The sequence below is a fragment of the Arachis stenosperma genome, chromosome 10 (assembly GCF_014773155.1).
Source record: "Arachis stenosperma cultivar V10309 chromosome 10, arast.V10309.gnm1.PFL2, whole genome shotgun sequence".
NCBI lineage: Eukaryota > Viridiplantae > Streptophyta > Magnoliopsida > Fabales > Fabaceae > Arachis > Arachis stenosperma.
Genome location: NC_080386.1, coordinates 103,338,472 through 103,360,477, shown reverse-complemented (window position 1 = coordinate 103,360,477; position 22,006 = coordinate 103,338,472). Strand labels below are relative to the sequence as shown.

Sequence of the window (22,006 nt, the reverse complement as noted above, 5' to 3'; positions counted from 1 at the left end):
AAGAAGGAAGTTTGAGCTTGATGCAAATGGATAAAATATCTTCTGCTTTATATGAGTATCAAAAAAATAAAAAGAAAGAATATCTTTTGCCTATCCACCCAATTTGTCAACTTTTCTAAAAATGATGGAAAAAAGAATAAACCCTTTAACAAGAGAAAAAATCTTCCGAGAGATAAGTAATTCGACTCATTCACATCCAGATCATGAATGTTTGGAATCCATATTATGTAAGGAGACATTGCTTTTGCTAATTCGAATTGAAGGGCCAATTCATCTGATTTTGATATAATTGACCGGTATTTGCGGATATGCAGAAATCTTTCTCATTATTATAATGGATCCTCAAAAAAAAATTGTATCGAATAAAATATATAATTTGGCTTTGGAGCTATTCCCTTAGTGACATTAGCATCTTTCTTTCGAATATTCGGACATTGTAGGCTCTCCTCCAACAAAGGACTGGGAAACAAAAACTCACATTCCCGAATAAGACGTGACGTGGTGGAAATTGGCGAGTTAAGAAATTATTATAAGAGATACGTTACAAGTACAGTCCTTAACCAGCCGAAAATCCGCTTATCAATTTAGAAGGGTTGTCACAATATTAAAATTAAAATACTGGGAGTATGAATCCCAGGTCGTCTCCCAACGAGTTGCAGAAAGATGTGCTATTTTATTAATCAGGTGTTTTCAAAAATGGTTGAGTTGTTAAACAGGAAATTAAATCAAAGAATTTAGATAATTTAAATAAAAGCCTTGACTGGGAGTAGATTAGTTGGAAGCCCTATTCTTGTTGAAGTACTCTCAAGATTAATTGATCATTGAAGGTTGCTCTGCTTAGTTATCCCTTACTAGGTAAGGGAAAGTCAAGCAAGTTGGAAAGCTATTTCTAGTCACAAGTCCTAACCATCTCCCTTGGGAAGGACTAGTGTCAATGACTAGAGGGTGATCCAACAATAAACCCAATTACAATTTTTCTCTTGAGTAATCCAACTCAAGGTTTCCTTTCAATCATCTCCCAATCAAGTTATGGAACTACTCACTCATCATAATTATAGACTTCACAGAATCAATGGAAAAAAAATAAAAGAAGACTTAATAAATAATGATAAAAGGGATTAATTAAAAATAAAAATAGTTTTGTACTAATAACTTGTGAAAATAATCCAATGTCAACTCTGGAGGAATTAAGAATATGGAAGAATAAATGAAAAGTAAATAACAAACTATAGTGACTAGTACCGGATGTAGACTCATCTCAAAAGCTAAAGCCAAAATCTTCAAAATCCTAATTATGAATGTTCAAGTGAGAAACCTAGGGGAGGAGTAGATTCAGATCTCAAAACTAAAAATTATGCGGAATGAATGTTGTGTTTTTGTCTCTGCATGTTTTCTGGCTCTAATTTGTGTTTCTGGGCCAAAAACTAGGTTTAAATGCGGCTCAAAAACTCTGCCAGTGACTTCTAAAATTCTGCAGATCACGCACATCACGCGGCCGCGTCGTCCACGCGTTCGCGTCACTCAGTATTTCTCGTACCACGCGTGCGCGTCGTCCATGCATTCGCGTCGTTCGTGCAGCTTCCAATCCGCGCGGTTGTGTCAGGCACGCGAGCGCGTCTGGTGCACGAAATTGTGATCATCAATGGCGCCATCAACATGGTACGCTCAATTGCAATCTCAACTCTTTATCACAACTTCGCACAACTAACCAGCAAGTGCACTGGGTCGTCCAAGTAATAAACCTTACGCGAGTAAGGGTCGATCCCACGGAGATTGTTGGTATGAAGCAAGCTATGGTCCATCTTGTAAATCTCAGTCAGGCGGATTCAAATGGTTATGGAGGATTAATGATTAAAAGATAAATAAAACATAAAATAAAGATAGTGATACATATGCAATTCATTGGTGAGAATTTCAGATAAGCGTATGGAGATGCTTTGTCCCTTCCGTCTCTCTGCTTTCCTACTGTCTTCATCCAATCCTTCTTACTCCTTTCCATGGCAAGCTGTATGTTGGGCATCACCGTTGTCAATGGCTACAGTCCCGTCCTCTCAGTGAAAATGTTCAACGCGCTCTGTCACAGCACGGCTATTCATCTGTCGGTTCTCGATCATGTCGGAATAGAATCCAGTGATTCTTTTGCGTCTGTCACTAACGCCCCACAATCGCGAGTTTGAAGCTCGTCACAGTTATTCAATCCCTGAATCCTACTCGGAATACCACAAACAAGGTTTAGACTTTCCGGATTCTCAAGAATGCCGCCATCAATTCTAGCTTATACCACGAAGATTCTGATTAAGGAATCCAAGAGATAAACATTCAAGCCTTGTTTGCATGTAGAACGGGAGTGGTTGTCAGGCACGCGTTCATAAGTGAGAATGATGATGAGCGTCACATAATCATCACATTCATCATGTTCTTGGGTGCAAATGAATATCTTAGAATAAGAATAAGCTGAATTGAATAGAAGAACAATAGTAATTGCATTAATACTCGAGGTACAGCAAAGCTCCACACCTTAATCTATGGTGTGTAGAAAATCCACCGTTGAAAATACATAAGTGATAATGGTGATCATTGGCTTCGGCCCCAGAGAGGGAACCAGAAGAACCAAGATGAAAATACAATAGCAAAATGTCTTATTTATAGAGAACTAGTAGCTTAGGGTTTACATAAATGAGTAAATGACATAAAAATCCACTTCCGGGCCCACTTGGTGTGTGCTTGGGCTGAGCATTGAAGCTTTCATGTGTAGAGACTTTTCTTGGAGTTAAACACCAGCTTTTGTGCCAGTTTGGGCGTTTAACTCCCACTTCTATGCCAGTTCCGTCGTCAAACGCCGGGAATTCTTGAGCTGATTTGGAACGCCGGTTTGGGCCATCAAATCTCGGGCAAAGTATGGACTATTATATATTGCTGGAAAGCCCAGGATGTCTACTTTTTAACGCAATTAAGAGCGCGCTAATTCGGCTTCTGTAACTCCAAAAAATCCACTTCGAATGCAGGGAGGTCAGAATCCAACAGCATCTGCAGTCCTTTTTCAGCCTCTGAATCAGATTTTTGCTCAGGTCCCTCAATTTCAGCCAGAAAATACCTGAAATCACAGAATAACACACAAACTCATAGTAAAGTCTAGAAAAGTGAATTTTAAATAAAAACTAATAAAAATATAATAAAAACTAACTAAAACATACTAAAAACAATGCCAAAAAGCGTATAAATTATCCGCTCATCACAACACCAAACTTAAATTGTTGCTTGTCCCCAAGCAACTGAAAATCAAATAAGATAAAAAGAAGAGAATATGCAATGAATTCCAGAAACATCTATGAAGATCAGTATTAATTAGATGAGCGGGGCTTTTAGCTTTTTGTCTCTGAACAGTTTTGGCATCTCACTCTAGCCTTTGAAATTCAGAATGATTGGAATCTATAGGAACTCAAAATCCAGATAGTGCTATTGATTCTCCTAGTTAAGTATGATGATTCTTGAACACAGCTACTTTATGAGTCTTGGCCGTGGCCCAAAGCACTCTGTCTTCCAGTATTACCACCGGATACATACATGCCACAGACACATAACTGGGTGAACCTTTTCAGATTGTGACTCAGCTTTGCTAGAGTTTCCAATTAGAGATGTCCAGGGTTCTTAAGCACACTCTTTTTTTTGCCTTGGATCACAACTTTATTTTTACCCTTGCCTTTTGGTTTAAAGGGCTGTTGACTTTTTCTGCTTGCTTTCTCTCTCTTTTTTTATTGTATTCACTGCTTTTTCTTGCTTCAAGAATCATTTTTATGATTTTTCAGATCCTCAGTAACATGTCTCCTTTTTTTCATCATTCTTTCAAGAGCCAACATTCATGAACAACAAATTCAAAAGACATATGCACTGTTCAAGCATACATTCAGAAGTCAAAGTATTGCCACCACATCAAAATAATTAATCTGTTATAAAATTCAAAATTCATGCAATTCTTCTCTTTTTTTAATTAAGAACATTTTTCATTTAAGAAAGGTGATGGATTCATAGGACATTCATAACTTTAAGGCATAGACACTAAGACACTAATGATCATAAGACACAAACATAAATAAAACATAAAGCATAATTTTTGAAAAAAAAAACAGAAAAATAAAGAACAAGGAGATTAAAGAACGGGTCCACCTTAGTGATGGCGGCTTGTTCTTCCTCTTGAAGATCTTATGGAGTGCTTGAGCTCCTCAATGTCTCTTCCTTGCCTTTGTTGCTCCTCTCTCATGATTCTTTGATCTTCTCTAATTTCATGGAGGAGGATGGAATGTTCTTGGTGCTCCACCCTTAGTTGTCCCATGTTGGAACTCAATTCTCCTAGGGAGGTGTTGATTTGCTCCCAATAGTTTTGTGGAGGAAAGTGCATCCCTTGAGGCATCTCAGGAATTTCATGATGAGGAATTTCCTCATGTCCATGAGTGAGATCTCTTGTTTGCTCCATCCTCTTCTTAGTGATGGGCTTGTCCTCATCAATGAGGATGTCTCCCTCTATGTTAATTCCAACTGAATTACAGAGGTGACAAATGAGATGAGGGAGGGCTAACCTTGTCAAGGTAGAGGACTTGTCCGCCACCTTATAAAGTTCTTGGGATATAACCTCATGAACTTCTACTTCCTCTCCAATCATGATGCTATGAATCATGATAGCCCGGTCTATAGTAACTTCGGACCGGTTGCTAGTGGGAATGATTGAGCGTTGGATAAACTCCAACCATCCCCTAGCCACGGGCTTGAGGTCATGCCTTCTCAGTTGAACCGGCTTCCCTCTTGAATCTCTCTTCCATTGAGCGCCCTCTTCACAGATGTCTATGAGGACTTGGTCCAACCTTTGATCAAAGTTGACCCTTCTAGTGTAAGGGTGTTCATCTCCTTGCATCATGGGCAAGTTGAATGCCAACCTTATATTTTCCGGACTAAAATCTAAGCATTTCCCCCGAACCATTGTTAGCCAATTCTTTGGGTCCGGGTTCACACTTTGATCATGGTTCTTGGTGATCCTTGCATTGGCATAGAACTCTTGAACCATTAAGATTCCGACTTGTTGAATGGGGTTGGTAAGAACTTCCCAACCTCTTCGTCGGATCTCATGTCGGATCTCTGGATATTCACTCTTTTTGAGTTTGAAAGGGACCTCGGGGATCACCTTCTTCATGGCCACAACTTCATGGAAGTAGTCTTGATGCACCCTTGAGATGAATCTCTCCATCTCCCATGACTCGGAGGTGGAAGCTTTTGCCTTCCCTTTCCTCTTTCTAGAGGTTTCTCCGGCCTTAGATGCCATAAATGGTTATGAAAAAACAAAAAGCAATACTTTTACCACACCAAACTTAGAAGGTTTTCTCGTCCTCGAGCAAAAGAAGAAAGAAGAGAGTAGAAGAAGAAGAAATAGAGGAGATGGAGGTGGCTTTGTTTTTCGGCCAAGGGGGAGAAGTAGTGTGTAGGTTGTGTGAAAATAAAGGAGTGAAGATGGGTTTATATAGGGGTGGAGAGAGGGGTAAGGTTCGCCCATTATGGGTGGGTTTGGGAGGGAAAGTGGTTTGAATTTGAATGGTGAGGTAGGTGGGGTTTTATGAAGGATGGATGTGAGTGGTGAAGAGAATGGTGGGATTTGATAGGTGAGGGGTTTTTAGGGAAGAGGTATTGAGTTGATTGGTGAATGGGTGAAGAAGAGAGAGATTGGTGGGGAAGGTGGGGATCCTGTGGGGTCCACAGATCCTGAGGTGTCAAGGATAATTCATCCCTGCACCAAGTGGCGAGCAAAAATGCTCCTTCTACCAATCCTGGCGTTAAACGCCGGGCTGTTGCCCATTTCTGGCGTTTAACGCCAATTTGGTGCCCATTCCTGGCGTTAAACGCCAGTCTGGTGCCCCTTTCTGGCATTAAACCCCCAGAATGGTGCCAGACTGGGCGTTAAACGCCCATTTTGCTATCTTCATTGGCGTTTAAACACCAGCAAATTTTCCTCCAGGGTGTGCTATTTTTCTTTCTATTTTTCATGCTGTTTTTGCTTTTTCAATTGATTTTGTGACTTCCCATGATCATCAACCTATAGAAAACATAAAATAACAAAGAAAAATAGATAAATATAATATGGGGTTGCCTCCCAACAAGTGCTTCTTTAATGTCAGTAGCTTGACAGTGGGCTCTCATGGAGGCTCACAGATACTCAGAGCAATATTGGAACCTCCCAACACCAAACTTAGAGTTTCAATGTGGGGGTTCAACACCAAACTTAGAAGTTGGTTGTGGCCTCCCAACACCAAACTTAGAGTTTAACTGTGGGGGCTCTGTTTGACTCTGTTTTGAGGGAAGCTCTTCATGCTTCCTCTCCATGGTTACAAAGGGGGTATCCTTGAGCCTTAAACACAAAGGATTCTCCATTCACTTGAATGATCACTTCTCTTCTGTCAACATCAATCACAGCCTTTACTGTGGCTAGGAAGGGTCTGCCAAGTATGATGGATTCATCCATGTACTTTCCAGTCTCTAGGACTATGAAATCAGCAGGGATGTAATGGTCTTCAACCTTTACCAGAACATCCTCTACAAGTCCATAAGCTTGTTTTCTTGAATTATTTGCCATCTCTAGTGAGATTCTTGCAGATTGCACCTCAAAGATCCCTAGCTTCTCCATTACAGAGAGAGGCATAAGGTTTATGCTTGACCCTAGGTCACATAGAGTCTTCTCAAAGGTCATGGTGCCTATGGTACAAGGTATTGAGAACTTCCCAGGGTCCTGTCTCTTTTGAGGTAATCTCTGCCTAGTTAAGTCATCCAATTCTTTGGTGAGCAAAGGGGATTCATCCTCCCAAGTCTCATTACCAAATAACTTGTCATTTAGTTTCATGATTGCTCCAAGGTACTTAGCAACTTGCTCTTCAGTGACATCTTCGTCCTCTTCAGAGGAACAATACTCATCAGAGCTCATGAATGGCAGAAGTAAATCCAATGGAATCTCTATGGTCTCAGTGTGAGCCTCAGATTCCCATAGTTCCTCATTAGGGAACTCATTGGAGGCTAGTGGACGTCCATTGAGGTCTTCCTCATTGGCGATCACTGCCTCTTCCTCCTCTCCAAATTCGGCCATGTTGATGGCCTTGCGCTCTCTTTTTGGATTCTCTTTTGTATTGCTTGCAAGAGTACTAGGAGGGAGTTCAGTAACTTTCTTACTCAGCTGACCCACTTGTGCCTCCAAGTTTCTAATGGAGGACCTTGTTTCAGTCATGAAACTTTGAGTGGTTTTGATTTGATCAGAGACCATGGCTGCTAAGTCAGAGTGGCTCTGCTTAGAATTCTCTGTCTGTTGCTGAGAAGATGATGGAAAAGGCTTGCCATTGCCAAACCTGTTTCTTCCACCATTATTGTTGTTGAAACCTTGTTGAGGTCTCTGTTGATCCTTCCATGAGAGATTTGGATGATTCCTCCATAAAGGATTATAGGTGTTTTCATAGGGTTCTCCCATGTAATTCACCTCTTCCATTGAAGGGTTCTCAGGATCATAAGCTTCTTCTTCAGATGAAGCGTCCTTAGTACTGCCTGGTGCAGCTTGCATTCCGGACAGACTTTGAGAAATCATATTGACTTGCTGAGTCAATATTTTGTTCTGAGCCAATATGGCATTCAGAGTATCAATCTCAAGAACTCCTTTCTTCTGATTCGTCCCATTGTTCACAGGATTCCTTTCAGAAGTGGACATGAATTGGTTATTTGCAACCATTTCAATGAGTTCTTGAGCTTCTGCAGGCGTCTTCTTTAGATGAAGAGATCCTCCAGCAGAGCTGTCCAATGACATCTTGGACAGTTCAGACAGACCATCATAGAAGATACCTATGATGCTCCATTCAAAAAGCATATCAGAGGGACACTTTCTGATCAATTGTTTGTATCTTTCCCAAGCTTCATAGAGGGATTCACCTTCCTTCTGTCTGAAGGTTTGGACTTCCACTCTAAGCTTACTCAATTTTTGATGTGGAAAGAACTTTGCCAAGAAGGCATTGACTAGCTTTTCCCAAGAGTTCAGGCTTTCTTTAAGTTGTGAGTCCAACCATATCCTAGCTCTGTCTCTTACAGCAAAAGGGAATAGCATAAGTCTGTAGACCTCAGGGTCAACCCCATTAGTCTTGACAGTGTCACAGATTTGCAAGAATTCAGCTAAAAACTGATCAGAATCTTCCAATGGAAGTCCATAGAACTTGCAATTCTATTGCATTAGAGAAACTAATTGAGGCTTAAGCTCAAAGTTGTTTGCTCCAATGGCAGGGATAGAGATTCTTCTCCCATAGAAGTCGGGAGTAGGTGCAGTGAAATCACCCAGCACCTTCCTTGCATTGTTGGCATGTTGTTGTTTTCGGCTGCCATGTCTTCTTCTTGTTTGAAGATTTCTGTTAGGTCCTCTACAGAGAGTAGTGCTTTAGCTTCTCTTAGCTTTCGCTTCAAGGTCCTTTCAGGTTCAGGGTCAGCCTCAACAAGAAAATGCTTTTGTCTTTGCTCCTGCTCATATGAAAGAGGAGAGAACAAAAAAATATGGAATCCTCTATGTCACAGGATAGAGATTCTTTGAAGGGTTAGAGGAAAAGAAGAATAGAAGGAGGAGGTAGAAGAATTCGAACTTATCAAGAGAGATAGAGTTTGAATTGTGCATTGAGGAGGAGTGTTAGTCCATAAATAGAAGGATGTGAGAAGAGGGGAGGAAATTTTTGAAACTTAAAGTGAATTAATTAAAAGAAATTTTGAAAAATGGTAATTGATTTTCGAAAACTAAGATTGGGAAAGAAATTAAGTGAAATTGAAAAAGATTTTGAAATTAGAAATCAAAAAGATATGATTGAAAACTATTTTGAAAAAAATGTGATTAAAAAGATATGATTGAAAAACAATTTAAAAAGATTTGATTTTGTAAAATTAATGACTTGGCTAACAAGAAATTTAAAAGATATGATTCAGACATTAAACCTTTCTCAATAGAAAAGGCAGCATACTTGAAATGTTTGAATCAAATCATTAATTGTTAGCAAGTATTTTTGAAAAATAGAAAGAAATTGATTTTGAAAATATATGATTGAAAAGATATGATTTGAAAAAGATTTGATTTGAAAAATTATGAAAACTTAAAAAATTTGCATTAAAAACAAAATCTTCCCTCTTGTGCCATCCTGGCGTTAAACGCCCAGAATGGTATAAATTCTGGCGTTTAACGCCCAAAATGCTACCCTTTTGGGCGTTAAACGCCCAGCCAGGTACCTGGCTGGCGTTTAAACGCCAGTTTTCCTTCTTCACTGGGCGTTTTGAACGCCCAGCTTTTTCTGTGTAATTCCTCTACTGTATGTTCTGAATCTTCAATTCTCTGTATTATTGTCTTGAAAAGACACAAAAAAAATTTTTGAATTTTTAATGATGAGGAATAATCAAAATGCCACTAAGATCAAATAAACAATGCATGCAAGACACCAAACTTAGAAGTTTGTATACTACTGACACTAACAAATTGAGAATGCATATGAGAAACAACAAAACACTCAAGACAAGAGAATTTAAAGATCAGAGCAAGGAAATCATCAAGAACAACTTGAAGATCAATGAAGAACATAATGCATGTAATTTTCGAAAATTAGAAGACTAAAAACATGCAATGGACACAAACTTAAAATTAGACACTAGACTCAAACAAGAAACATAAAATTATTTTTGGTTTTAAGATTTTATAATTTTTTTGGATTTTTTCAAAAATCATAGATTCAAAATTTTTAATAAGAATTCCAGGAATCATGCAATGTTAGTCTAAAGCTTTAGTCTAAAAAGATTAGACATGGCTAGCCAAGCTTCAGCAGGACATTACATTCAAGAGCTAAATTGATGAGAATCAATCAGCTTTGGTGATGATAAGAACATCATCTTGAAACTCTAGAATTCATTCTTAAAAATTCTGAAGAAAAATACCTAATCTAAGCAACAAGATGAACCGTCAGTTGTCCAAACTCAAACAATCCCCGGCAACGGTGCCAAAAACTTGGTGCACGAAATTGTGATCATCAATGGCGCCTTCAACATGGTACGCTCAATTGCAATCTCAACTCTTTATCACAACTTTGCACAACTAACCAGCAAGTGCACTGGGTCATCCAAGTAATAAACCTTACGCGAGTAAGGGTCGATCCCACGGAGATTGTTGGTATGAAGCAAGCTATGGTCATCTTGTAAATCTTAGTCAGGCGGATTCAAATGGTTATGGAGGATTAATGATTAAAAGATAAATAAAACATAAAATAAAGATAGTGATACTTATGCAATTCATTGGTGAGAATTTCAGATAAGCGTATGGAGATGCTTTGTCCCTTCCGTCTCTCTGCTTTCCTACTGTCTTCATCCAATCCTTCTTACTCCTTTCCATGGCAAGCTGTATGTTGGGCATCACCGTTGTCAATGGCTACAGTCCCGTCCTCTCAGTGAAAATGTTCAACGCGCTCTGTCACAGCACGGCTATTCATCTGTCGGTTCTCGATCATGTCGGAATAGAATCCAGTGATTCTTTTGCGTCTGTCACTAACGCCCCACAATCGCGAGTTTGAAGCTCGTCACAGTCATTCAATCCCTGAATCCTACTCGGAATACCACAGACAAGGTTTAGACTTTCCGGATTCTCAAGAATGCCGCCATCAATTCTAGCTTATACCACGAAGATTCTGATTAAGGAATCCAAGAGATAAACATTCAAGCCTTGTTTGCATGTAGAACGGGAGTGGTTGTCAGGCACACGTTCATAAGTGAGAATGATGATGAGCGTCACATAATCATCACATTCATCATGTTCTTGAGTGCAAATGAATATCTTAGAACAAGAATAAGCTGAATTGAATAGAAGAACAATAGTAATTGCATTAATACTCGAGGTACAGCAGAGCTCCACACCTTAATCTATGGTGTGTAGAAACTCCACCGTTGAAAATATATAAGTGATAATGGTGATCATTGGCTTCGGCCCCAGAGAGGGACCAGAAGAACCAAGATGAAAATACAATAGCAAAAGGTCTTATTTATAGAGAACTAGTAGCTTAGGGTTTACATAAATGAGTAAATGACATAAAAATCCACTTCCGGGCCCACTTGGTGTGTGCTTGGACTGAGCATTGAAGCTTTCATGTGTAGAGACTTTTCTTGGAGTTAAACACCAGCTTTTGTGCCAGTTTGGGCGTTTAACTCCCACTTCTATGCCAGCTCCATCGTTAAACGCCGGGAATTCTTGAGCTGATTTGGAACGCCGGTTTGGGCCATCAAATCTCGGGAAAAGTATGGACTATTATATATTGCTGGAAAGCCCAGGATGTCTACTTATCAACGCAATTGAGAGCGCGCCAATTGGGCTTCTTTAGCTCCAAAAAATTTACTTCGAATGCAGGGAGGTCAGAATCCAACAGCATCTGCAGTCCTTTTTCAGCCTCTGAATCAGATTTTTGCTCAGGTCCCTCAATTTCAGCCAGAAAATACCTGAAATCACAGAAAAACACACAAACTCATAGTAAAGTCTAGAAAAGAAAATTTTAAATAAAAACTAACTAAAACATACTAAAAATATACTAAAAACAATGCCAAAAAGCGTATAAATTATCCGCTCATCAGCGTCACTGTGATTTCTTCTGTTTCGTGCGGTCGCGTCAGCCATGCGATCGCGTGACTTCTCGCTGGTCATCTCCTCAATTCTTTGTGTTCCTTCCATTTTTGCACACTTTCTCTTCATTCCTTACGTCATTCCTGCCCTATGAAACTTGAAACACTTAACACACAGAATACGGCATCGAATGGTACAAAGAAAGATAAAAATATATAACTAAAAGATCTTAGGAAGCAAGTTTTTAATCATAGGATATTTTTAGGAAGGAATTGTAAATACATGCAAATCATATGAATAAGTGGGCAAAGACTTGATAAAACCACACAATTAAACACAATATGAATCATAAAATAGTGATTTATCAACCTCTCCACACTTAAACATTAGCATGTCCTCATGCTAAGTTGAAGGAGATAAATATGAATGAATAGGAACATGTAAGACTCATGTAATGCAATGCAACCTATATACATATGAATGCAACTATATGAGTTTGCCTACATGATTAAAAATATATAAGTTCTCTAAGACAAAACATAGGGCAGATTTCACTAATTCAAATCATATTGTAAAAGCAGATAAATTTGTAAGAAGATATCTTGTGAAAGCAGGGAATATAGGACTGAAAATTGAACCCTTACCGTTGGTGCATGTGCACTCTAATCATCTCTAGTATATGGGATAATCACTCTATCCTTCTCTAATCATGCTTTCAAAAATTTTGTTTTTCACCTAATCAATCAATAATTTTAAAATGCCAATGCAAACATCATGAGGTCTTTTCGTGGTTGTAATGGGGCTAAGGTAAAGGTGAGGATACACATATGGCTAAGTGAGATTATATATTGAATCTTTAATTAACCCAAGCTCTTACCTAACATACATATACTCTATATAATTTCAACATTCATCTTAGCTACCCAGAATTTTCTTTTCACATTCCACATTCATGTATCAACCTTTATTTTAATTTTATCACATGTGCATTGATTATTTAAACTCTTGACTTATTATTGGGATAATTTTGTCCCCTTATTTACTAAAATAAAGAATATATATATATATATATATATATATATATATATATATATATATATATATATATATATATATTGTATAGCTTATCAATGCACATAGACTTGTAGTCTTTCTTTTATGGTTTCACATGAATAGGTACCCAAATTCCCTTTATTTTATCATGACATATTTTCCTATTATCCTTTATTCCTACAATTTTCCCATACTTAGTCAACACACAAATTCTATCTTAAGCTAACCAAAGATTCAATTGGGATTTTCAATTGTTTTCCGCTTAAGGCTAGTAATGTGGTACAATATAGAACGAATGGGATTAAAAACAGCTCAAAGTGGTTAACAAAGGTAATTAAAAAGGGTTGGCTTATTTGGGATATGTGAGTTAAATAAATAATGGCCTCAATCATATGCATGCACATAACACATTAATTTTGGACATATAGGATAAAACAAAATTCAGATTACAATCATAGAGAGGTAAACACACAAGGAAAAAAATGTTTATGGTTAAATAGTGTAACCATGTATTTAGGCTCAAAGTCTCACGGGTTGTGTTATTTTTAGCTCAAAAATCCTATTCCAATTTCAACTTCAAACAAATTTAACATAAATGTTTTGATTTAAATTAGTGAAATTTTCAAAAAATATATGGTCTTAAAAGAAACTTATTATTTTTTTTCAATCAGGTAGAACATGCATGTAAATAACCTACTAATATGCAATCTATCCTATACTAAAGAAGAAAGAAATTGGTGTTAGGGGGAGAGAATTACCTCCGAAAGTCAGGTACTGAACGACCTCCCCACACTTAAGGTTTTGCACCGTCCTCGGTGCCATCTGTCAGGAAAAGAGGTGGGCTGGTGGCAGTATCTCCACAGTCGGGATCGTCATGGCTCCCTTTGCTGGTAAAGGAAGTGGAATCCGGAGTGCCTAGGTCCTCATCAGGTCTATAGTTTCCTGTGAGTAGCTCCTTGAGGTATTTGAATTGGCAGTGGTTGCGTCGCTCTCGGAGCTTTGCTTTCTGGTCTTGTTGGTCCAACCTCTTCAGTATTTGATGCAGCAGCTGACTAGTAGATGGTGGAGGAACTACAGCATCTTCTGTGGACTGGCTAGTAGTGGCAAGTGGTGGCCTGAGATATCTCCCGTTAGGGACGTACTGATCATCCCGTGGAAGTATGGCTTTGGTGTCTCCAGCTCTGTAGGAGACTCTGGCTGCTGAGACAAGATCTGAGACCAAGGCGGAGAAAGGTAGGTTGCCCGTGATTTGCAGTGTCCCATAGCATTCCGGATGTGTCTCGGTAAATTTAGAGGCTGGAATGTGAGGATGCACCATAGTAGAACGGCCATGTTTGAGGTGAAGGAGGACTCATGAGTGCTCGAGAAGATGTAATGGGACATAATCTGTGCCCATACGTGAGCCTCTAAGATGAGTGCGGAAGCCAAGATTCCCTTAGGACGGGAACGATGGTATCCGAAGATCCATTTGCTGCCAGGTTGTGCGATAACTCTGATAACAGCGTCCCAGTCAAATTTGTACGTCTGGCGCTTGAGTGCGGCTTCTTGAAATGTGTCCAATCCTTCTGGAGCAGGGGGAAGATCTAAGGCTCGCTGAATGGCTTCTTCTGTAATGGGGACTTGCTTCTGACGGATGTAAACAGACTGCAGGGTCGGCAGGTGGAAGTTGGAGTAGAACTCAACTACCCTAGAAAGATTAACCTGTCAGGGCTGTCTCTATAGGAATCCCCAATGTCTTTGTGCAATTTGTGGCTCAACAAATTCGGTAATACGCGATAGAAGGATAAGAAGGTGTTCATTGTTGTAATTCCGAGCTGCCAAAATGGGGAACATCTGCTCACAGTAGCGATTGGGAAATTGTGCAATGTCCTTTGCTGGGAAAGCTCTCTCCTTTTCATCAACCTTGATAATCCTTTTAATTCTTTTTGTTGAGGGCTTGACTGCAGTTGAAGAAGGCTCTGCCACTAATGCTCTTTTTGTTCCTTTCCTTGCCGTGGATTTGGGTGTAGCTTTCTCCTTGCCTTTCTTGGTGGCCATCCTGAAAGGAAACAAGTAAAGACATAAATAATACAAGGGTTATAGCAAGGAAAAGAATGGGAAAAGATGGTAATCAATGCACAGGAATGAATAATGATGTGAACACATGGTCATGACTACATGTGACAAATCAACAATGGAAATATTGCAAGTGCATGGGATGACAATTAAATGCAAGGTGTTTATTGGCATGCCGGCAAAGGGCATGAGTAGCATAGATCAAGCATTCAATGTCCAAATTAGATTACCAAGTCTTTCAAGCTCATAAGATGTTTGTAAAAACAAATCATATTTAATTAATAAAATATAAAAGGGATTTTGTGAAAAACAGGCATTTAGAGTAGTAGATTTAAAAGAAATCTAAAAATAGTGCAAAATGCCATATGGGCGTTTTCACAAACACATAGCATGCATGTTAAATAAGGTATAGAAAATATTAATTTGAACATACAAGTAACCCTTAGAAAATAATATATAATTGTTAATCAAGTCCTAAACAATCCAAAAGCAACATATAAAAATAATGACCCAAATAAAATTCCAATACCAATAGGAGGAATAGGAAAAGAAAAAGAAAATATGGAAAGGGAAAGTAGAAGAGAAATAAAAAGAAGAATGAAAAAGTAGGGAGGGAAGAAGAGAGAAGAAAAACCTTGATAGTGGTAGTGGGAAAGAGGGGGGTAGAAGAGAGAAAGAAGGGAGAAAGAAGGGGGGAGAAATAAAATAGGAATGGGATGAGAAAAGAAAAGATAATCTGGCAGATTTGAATGAGTTGGGCGGCGCAATCGACGCGGACGCGTGGGGCACGCGGTCGTGTGGAAAGCCCTTAAGTGAGGTGACGCGGACGCGTCGATCACGCGGACGCGTGACGTGTTTCGCGCTAGTGGCGCGAGGGCAGCTTCGCGCTCGCACAACTCTCTGTTCAAATTATGTTTCGCCAAAATTTAGAGTGACGCGATCGCATGGTGAACGCGATCGCGTGGATGGCCAGATGGAAATAACGGCGCGGATGCGTGGGGCATGTGTTTGCGTGGCAGGGCTTGTGCGACTAGCACAAATGCAGCCCAAGTCCAGCTCAACTTTCGGCCATTCACCCTTTTTACGTCGAATTGCAGAGCCACGCGTTCGTGTGGTCGACGCGGACGTGTGGGAGGCCAATTTACAAATGACGCGATTGCATCATCCACGCGGTCGCGTGGATCAAATTATGCCAAAGGCACGCCTCCAGCCACATTCCTGCGCAACTCTCTGTCCCATTTTCTTTCTTTCCAATGCACATGCGACGCGGACGCGTCAGCGACATTGGCGCGTCGCGTGCAATTTCTTCTTCTCTTTGTTTTATACAAATGCAGATGCAAACTAAATGTGCTAATAATGAGAAGAGTTATTGAAAAAGAAAACTAAGAGTAAAGAAAGGAACGATCATACCATGGTGGGTTGTCTCCCACCTAGCACTTTCCTTTAACGTCCTTAAGTTGGACGCTCCATTAGCTCAGGTTTCTACTGTGAGTGGATCCTCCAAGAGGAAGATATCTAACTCCTTATTTTTCGTCACCTTCTCACCATGGTAGAGCTTCAAATGATGTCCATTAACTTTGATGAGTTCAGAGCTTGAAGGGTGACTTAGGTGAAAAACTCCGTACGGCTCAGCCTTTTCGACTCTATATGGACCTTCCCACCTTGATCTCAGCTTGCCTGGCATGAGCCTCAGTCTGGAGTTGTAAAGGAGGACTAAATCCCCATGTTGGAACTCTTTCCTCTTGATGTGCTGATCATGTATAGCCTTTATCTTTTCCTTGTATAGCCTTGAGTTCTCATAAACTTCTAGGCGAAGGCTTTCCAATTCTTGCAGTTGCAACTTCCTTTCAGCTCTGGCTTTCTCAAATCCCATGTTGCACTCCTTTACTGCCCAAAAAGCTTTGTGCTCTACTTCAACTGGAAGATGATAGGCTTTTCCATAAACTAAGCAAAAAGGACTCATCCCAATGGGTGTCTTGTATGCTGTTCTGTATGCCCAGAGTGCATCTTGTAGCCTGGTGCTCCAGTCTCTTCTATGAGGTTTGCTATCTTCTGCAATATGCGTTTTATCTCTCTGTTAGACACCTCGACTTGCCCATTAGTCTGAGGATGGTAGGCTGTTGCTACTTTATGAATGATCCCATGCTTCTTCAGTAGTCCTGTTAGTTAGTCTCCTGTTACAAAAATAGGTGCCTTGATCGCTCACGATTGCTCGTGGTGATCCAAAGTGACAAATAATGTGGTTTCTAACAAAGGAAACATCGGTGTTAGCATCATCAGTACGGGTAGGAATTGCTTCCACCCATTTAGAAACATAGTCTACAGCTAACAGTATATAAAGGTGGCCATTAGAATTTGGAAATGGACCCATGAAGTCAATGCCCCAAACATCAAAAATTTCACAGAAAAGCATAATTTGTTGAGGCATTTCATCCCTCTGGGATATATTACCAAACCTTTGGCATGGGGGACAAGATTTACAAAATTCAACAGCGTCTTTAAAAAGAGTAGGCCACCAGAATTCACAGTCTAAGATTTTTCTAGCTGTTCTTTGAGGGCCAAAATGTCCTCCACTCTCAGATGAGTAACAGGCCTCTAAAATGGACTAAAATTCTGATTGAGGCACACACCTTCTAATTACCTGGTCAGCGCCACATCTCCATAAATATGGGTCATCCCATATATAATATTTAGACTCGCTTTTCAGCTTGTCTCTTTGGTGCTTAGTAAAGTTTGGAGGAAAGGTGCGGCTAACTAGATAATTAGCGACAGGTGCATTGATGCGTGAGCATCTTGTCTATCTTTTCCTAGTGAATTTGCATCTAAATTGTTGAGTTTAAGTTAGAATTAATTATATTTTAGCCACTATGGATGCTATTTTGAGTTTTGTGCAATTTTATTTATTTTAGGTAGCATTCAGAGGGATTTGATGAAGTTTCTGCAGAGAAAAAGAAGAAACCAAAAAGATGACCAGCGAAGACCGACGCGGACGCATAGCTCACGCGACCGCGCGGAATGGAGAAATTGCAATGACGCGATCGCGTGCTTGACGGGAACACGTGGACTGGAATCTGCACAAATGACGCGAATGCGTGGACGATGCGGACGCCTCACATGCGCGATCTGCAAAAATACAAATGACGCTGGTTACGAATTTTGGGCTGTTTTGACCCACTTTCCAGCCCAGAAAACACAGATTAGAAGCTGCAGAATGGACAAATCAAGTGGTCCCCAACCATCAACTGAAGATCTGTTAATTAATTCGAATTTAAATTCAAATCTTATCTTTTAAGAAAAGATTATTTTTAATTTTTGATTTTAAACCTATTAGGATTAGTAATAAATAGAAACTCTGTACATTTAGGCAGGTACCATATTGTTACCAGAACCCTTATTTTTTCTTCTCTGAACCATGAGCAACTAATCTTCCATTGTTAAGGTTAGGAGCTCTATCTATTTGTAATAGATTAATTCGTTTGATCTTTCTAATTTATTCCATGCTTTGATTTATATTTCAATAATTATTTTTGCTCTTTATTTTATGAATATGGGTGGAACGGAAGTATGACCCATGTTCTAATTGAGTTCTTGTAAAACTTGGAAAAGCTCTTTACTTGAACAACAGCTTGGAAACATATTATCCTAAATTTTAATTATTTGAATTTAATGGGATACGTGACATATAATCCCCTTATTTTTGGGTAATTAGAATTTTTGTGGCATATAAACTGAAAATTGATTTTTACCCTCTAATTGGAATTAACTGACCAAGGAATTTGCAGTTAATGAATCTTAGAGGAGACTAGGAAGGTCTAAGGAATTAGGGCCTAGTCACATATAGTTTGCCATGAAATTATATCTTGCATGATTAAATTAGTTAGTAATAAAAATTAATCCGGAAAAATAGATAACTCTGAAATCTTGACTATCTTCTCATTATATTATTCCCAACTTATTTATTTGTCTGTGTTTAATGCTCTTTGAATACCAAAACACTCTTTTCTGCTTGCCTAACTAATCCTATCAAATACTATTGTTGCTTAATCCATCAATCCTCATGGGATCGACCCTTACTCACGTAAGGTATTACTTGGTACGACCCGGTGCACTTGCCGGTTAGTAAGTGTGGGTTATAAATTCCGCATCAAGTTTTTGGCGCCGTTGCCGGGGATTGACTGTGATTAACAACTACCAGTTGTTTGATTGCTTAGATTAGGCGTTTTAGTTTTAATTTTTATTTAAATATTGTTTTATTATTTTTTCAAAAAAAAAATTTAACGTAAAATTTTTCTTTACGTTGTTAACCATTTTTTTTCTTCTTTTCCTTTTCGTTTACCCCTCTTCCCTGTTCTTTCGCGTTTCTTTTTTTTATTTTGTTTTTTTTTTAAATAAAAAAAAATATATATATATATATATAATATTTTCGAAAAAAAAAATTAAATAAATAGCACCAATATTTTTTCTTAATTTCTGAAACTAAGTTTGGTATTACCTATTTATTATTTTCCTTCTATTTATTTTATTCAATATTTTTATCTCTTTACATAGGTTACCTCACTGGGAATTCTCTGCACTCTGACATAGAGATTCCCATTCTTTCTTGTTTTCTGGTTGTTTATGCGCAGGAACAAAGACAAAGAACATCTCTTAGACTTTGATCCTGAACCTGAAAGGACTTTCAGGCGGCGTTTACAACAAGCAAGACTTTACAAGGCTACAGAATCCACTATGGATCCCAATAATAATGCTAATGTCAATATGGCAAATCCGAATGGGGATGATCAATAAAGGAGAGTGTTTGGCTCTTATTCTACCCCTACTGCGGATCTTTATGGAAAAAGCATTGTGGTGCCTCCTATTACTGCAAACAACTTTGAGTTGAAGCCTCAACTGGTCACCCTAGTGCAACAAAACTGCCAGTATCATGGTCTTCTCCACGAAGACCCAAATCAATTCATTTCAAGTTTTCTGCAGATTTGTGATACTGTGAAGACAAATGGAGTGAACCCAGATGTGTACAAACTAATGCTCTTCCCGTTTGCTCTGAGGGATGGAGCAAAACTATGGCTAGATTCTCAACCCAAGGATAGTTTGGATACTTGGAACATGGTGGTTACTGAGTTTCTCACAAAATTTTTTCCACCAAAGAAGCTGACTAAGCTTTGGATGGAGGTTCAGACCTTCAGACAGAAGGATGGTGAGACTCTGTATGAAGCTTGGGAGAGATACAAGCTACTGACTAGGCAATGCCCTCCAGACATGTTCTCTAAATGGACACAAATAGACATATTTTATGAAGGCTTGGGTGAAATGTCCAAAATGTGCTTAGACAATTCTGCTGGAGGTTCATTGCACAAGAAGAAGACACCGGAGGAGACTATTGAGCTGATTGAATTGGTTGCAAGCAACCAATATTTATACTCCTCTAACAGGAATCCTGTGAGTTCTGAAACCCCTCAAAAGGGAGGCGTGTTGGAAGTAGATGCTATTAATACTCTTCTTGCTCAGAACAAGCTGATGTCTTAGCAAATAAATCTACTTACTCAACAGATGGGTGGCATGCAAGTCTCAGCTATCAACACCCAAAATCCACCACAGGAAGTCTCCTATGACATGGCAGGTAATTTTGTACAAAATGATAATTATGATTATGCTCAACCTTCTTTTGAACAGGTGAATTACATGGGGAGTGGTCCTATGAATCCCAACAATGGCCCATATTCTAAGACATACAACCCGGGATGGAGGAATCACCCAAATTTTGGATGGAGGGATCAACCTCAGAGACCTCAGAACTTCAACAATAATTCTCAGGGCGGTTTCCAATAGAACAATGATTTGGAAGCAATATTGACAGGTTTTAGACAGGAAACCAGAGCATCTATCAAGAACCTGGAAATTTAAATGGGTCAAATAGCCACCAGAGTTAATGAAATTGATCAGAGGACCACTAATAGCCTTCCTAGTAACACAATTCCAAATCCAAGAGAGGAATGCAAGGCTATCACTGTGATAAGTGGACAAGTGGCAAGTGCAGAAGCACAAGTTATGCAAGAAACTAGAGCCTCCATTAGAAATTTAGAGGTGCTAGTAGACTAACTGAGCAAGCAAATACTTGAGAGGTCTGCAAGTGCATTTCAAGGTGACACAGTGGTGAACCCAGGAGAAGATTGCAAGGTTATTCAATTGAGAAGTGGTAAAGTAGCTGGTTCTGAGACCAAGGTCAATGAAGAGCTAGTTGAAAAGGATGCTCCAGAGGAGAAGAAGGAAGAAGTAGAGCACGCCCCTCCAAAGCGTGCAGACAACCCATTCCCAGACTCTCTTGACATTTATCCTACACTGCCAAAGGCTCCTGAGTACAAGCCTAAGATGCCATATCCTCAGAGACTTCAAAAGGAGACCAAGGACAAGCAGTTTTCAAAGATCAGAGAATTCATAATATCATCCGGATTCTAAATCTGAATGACATTAACATTCTTGATTCAACGGAGAGTGAGATGCCAAACCTATTCAGGATTATAGTTATAAACCCCACTATAAGAAGAGACACGAGCTTAATCGAACTCTCATTCTCATGGAAATTCACATCATAAGCTTATATTAGTTTTGGTTGCTTGAGGACAAGCAACAGTTTAAGTTTGGTGTTGTGATGCGTGAGCATCTTGTCTATTTTTTCCTAGTGAATTTGCATCTAAATTGTTGAGTTTAATTTAGAATTAATTATATTTTAGCCACTATGGATGCTATTTTGAGTTTTGTGCAATTTTATTTATTTTAGGTAGCATTCGGAGGGATTTGATGAAGTTTCTACAGAGAAAAAGAAGAAACCAAAAAGATGACCAGTGAAGACCGACGCGGACGCATGGCTTACGCGACCGCGCGGAATAGAGAAATCGCAATGACGCGATCGCGTGCTTGACGTGAACGCATGGACTGGAATCTGCACAAATGACGCGAACGCGTGGACGACGCGGACGCGTCACATGCGCGATCTGCAAAAATACAAATGACGCCGGTTATGAATTTTGGGCTATTTTGACCCATTTTCCAGCCCAGAAAATACAGATTAGAAGCTGCAGAATGGACAAATCAAGTGGTCCCCAACCATCAACTGAAGATCTGTTAATTAATTTGAATTTAAATTCAAATCTTATCTTTTAGGAAAAGATTATTTTTAATTTTTGATTTTAAACCTATTAGGATTAGTAATAAATAGAAACTCTGTACATTTAGGCAGGTACCATATTGTTACCAGAACCCTTATTT

The 22,006-nt window shown here is 39.2% G+C and overlaps 1 non-coding gene across 1 annotated transcript; it reads left to right on the top strand.

The window, feature by feature from the left end:
* The first annotated feature begins 7,876 nt into the window (after nucleotides 1-7,876).
* On the top strand, nucleotides 7,877-7,984 carry LOC130958314 (small nucleolar RNA R71). The gene has a single exon (XR_009077442.1). It is a non-coding gene; the product is annotated as a small nucleolar RNA R71 (small nucleolar RNA).
* Nucleotides 7,985-22,006: the final 14,022 nt, after the last annotated feature.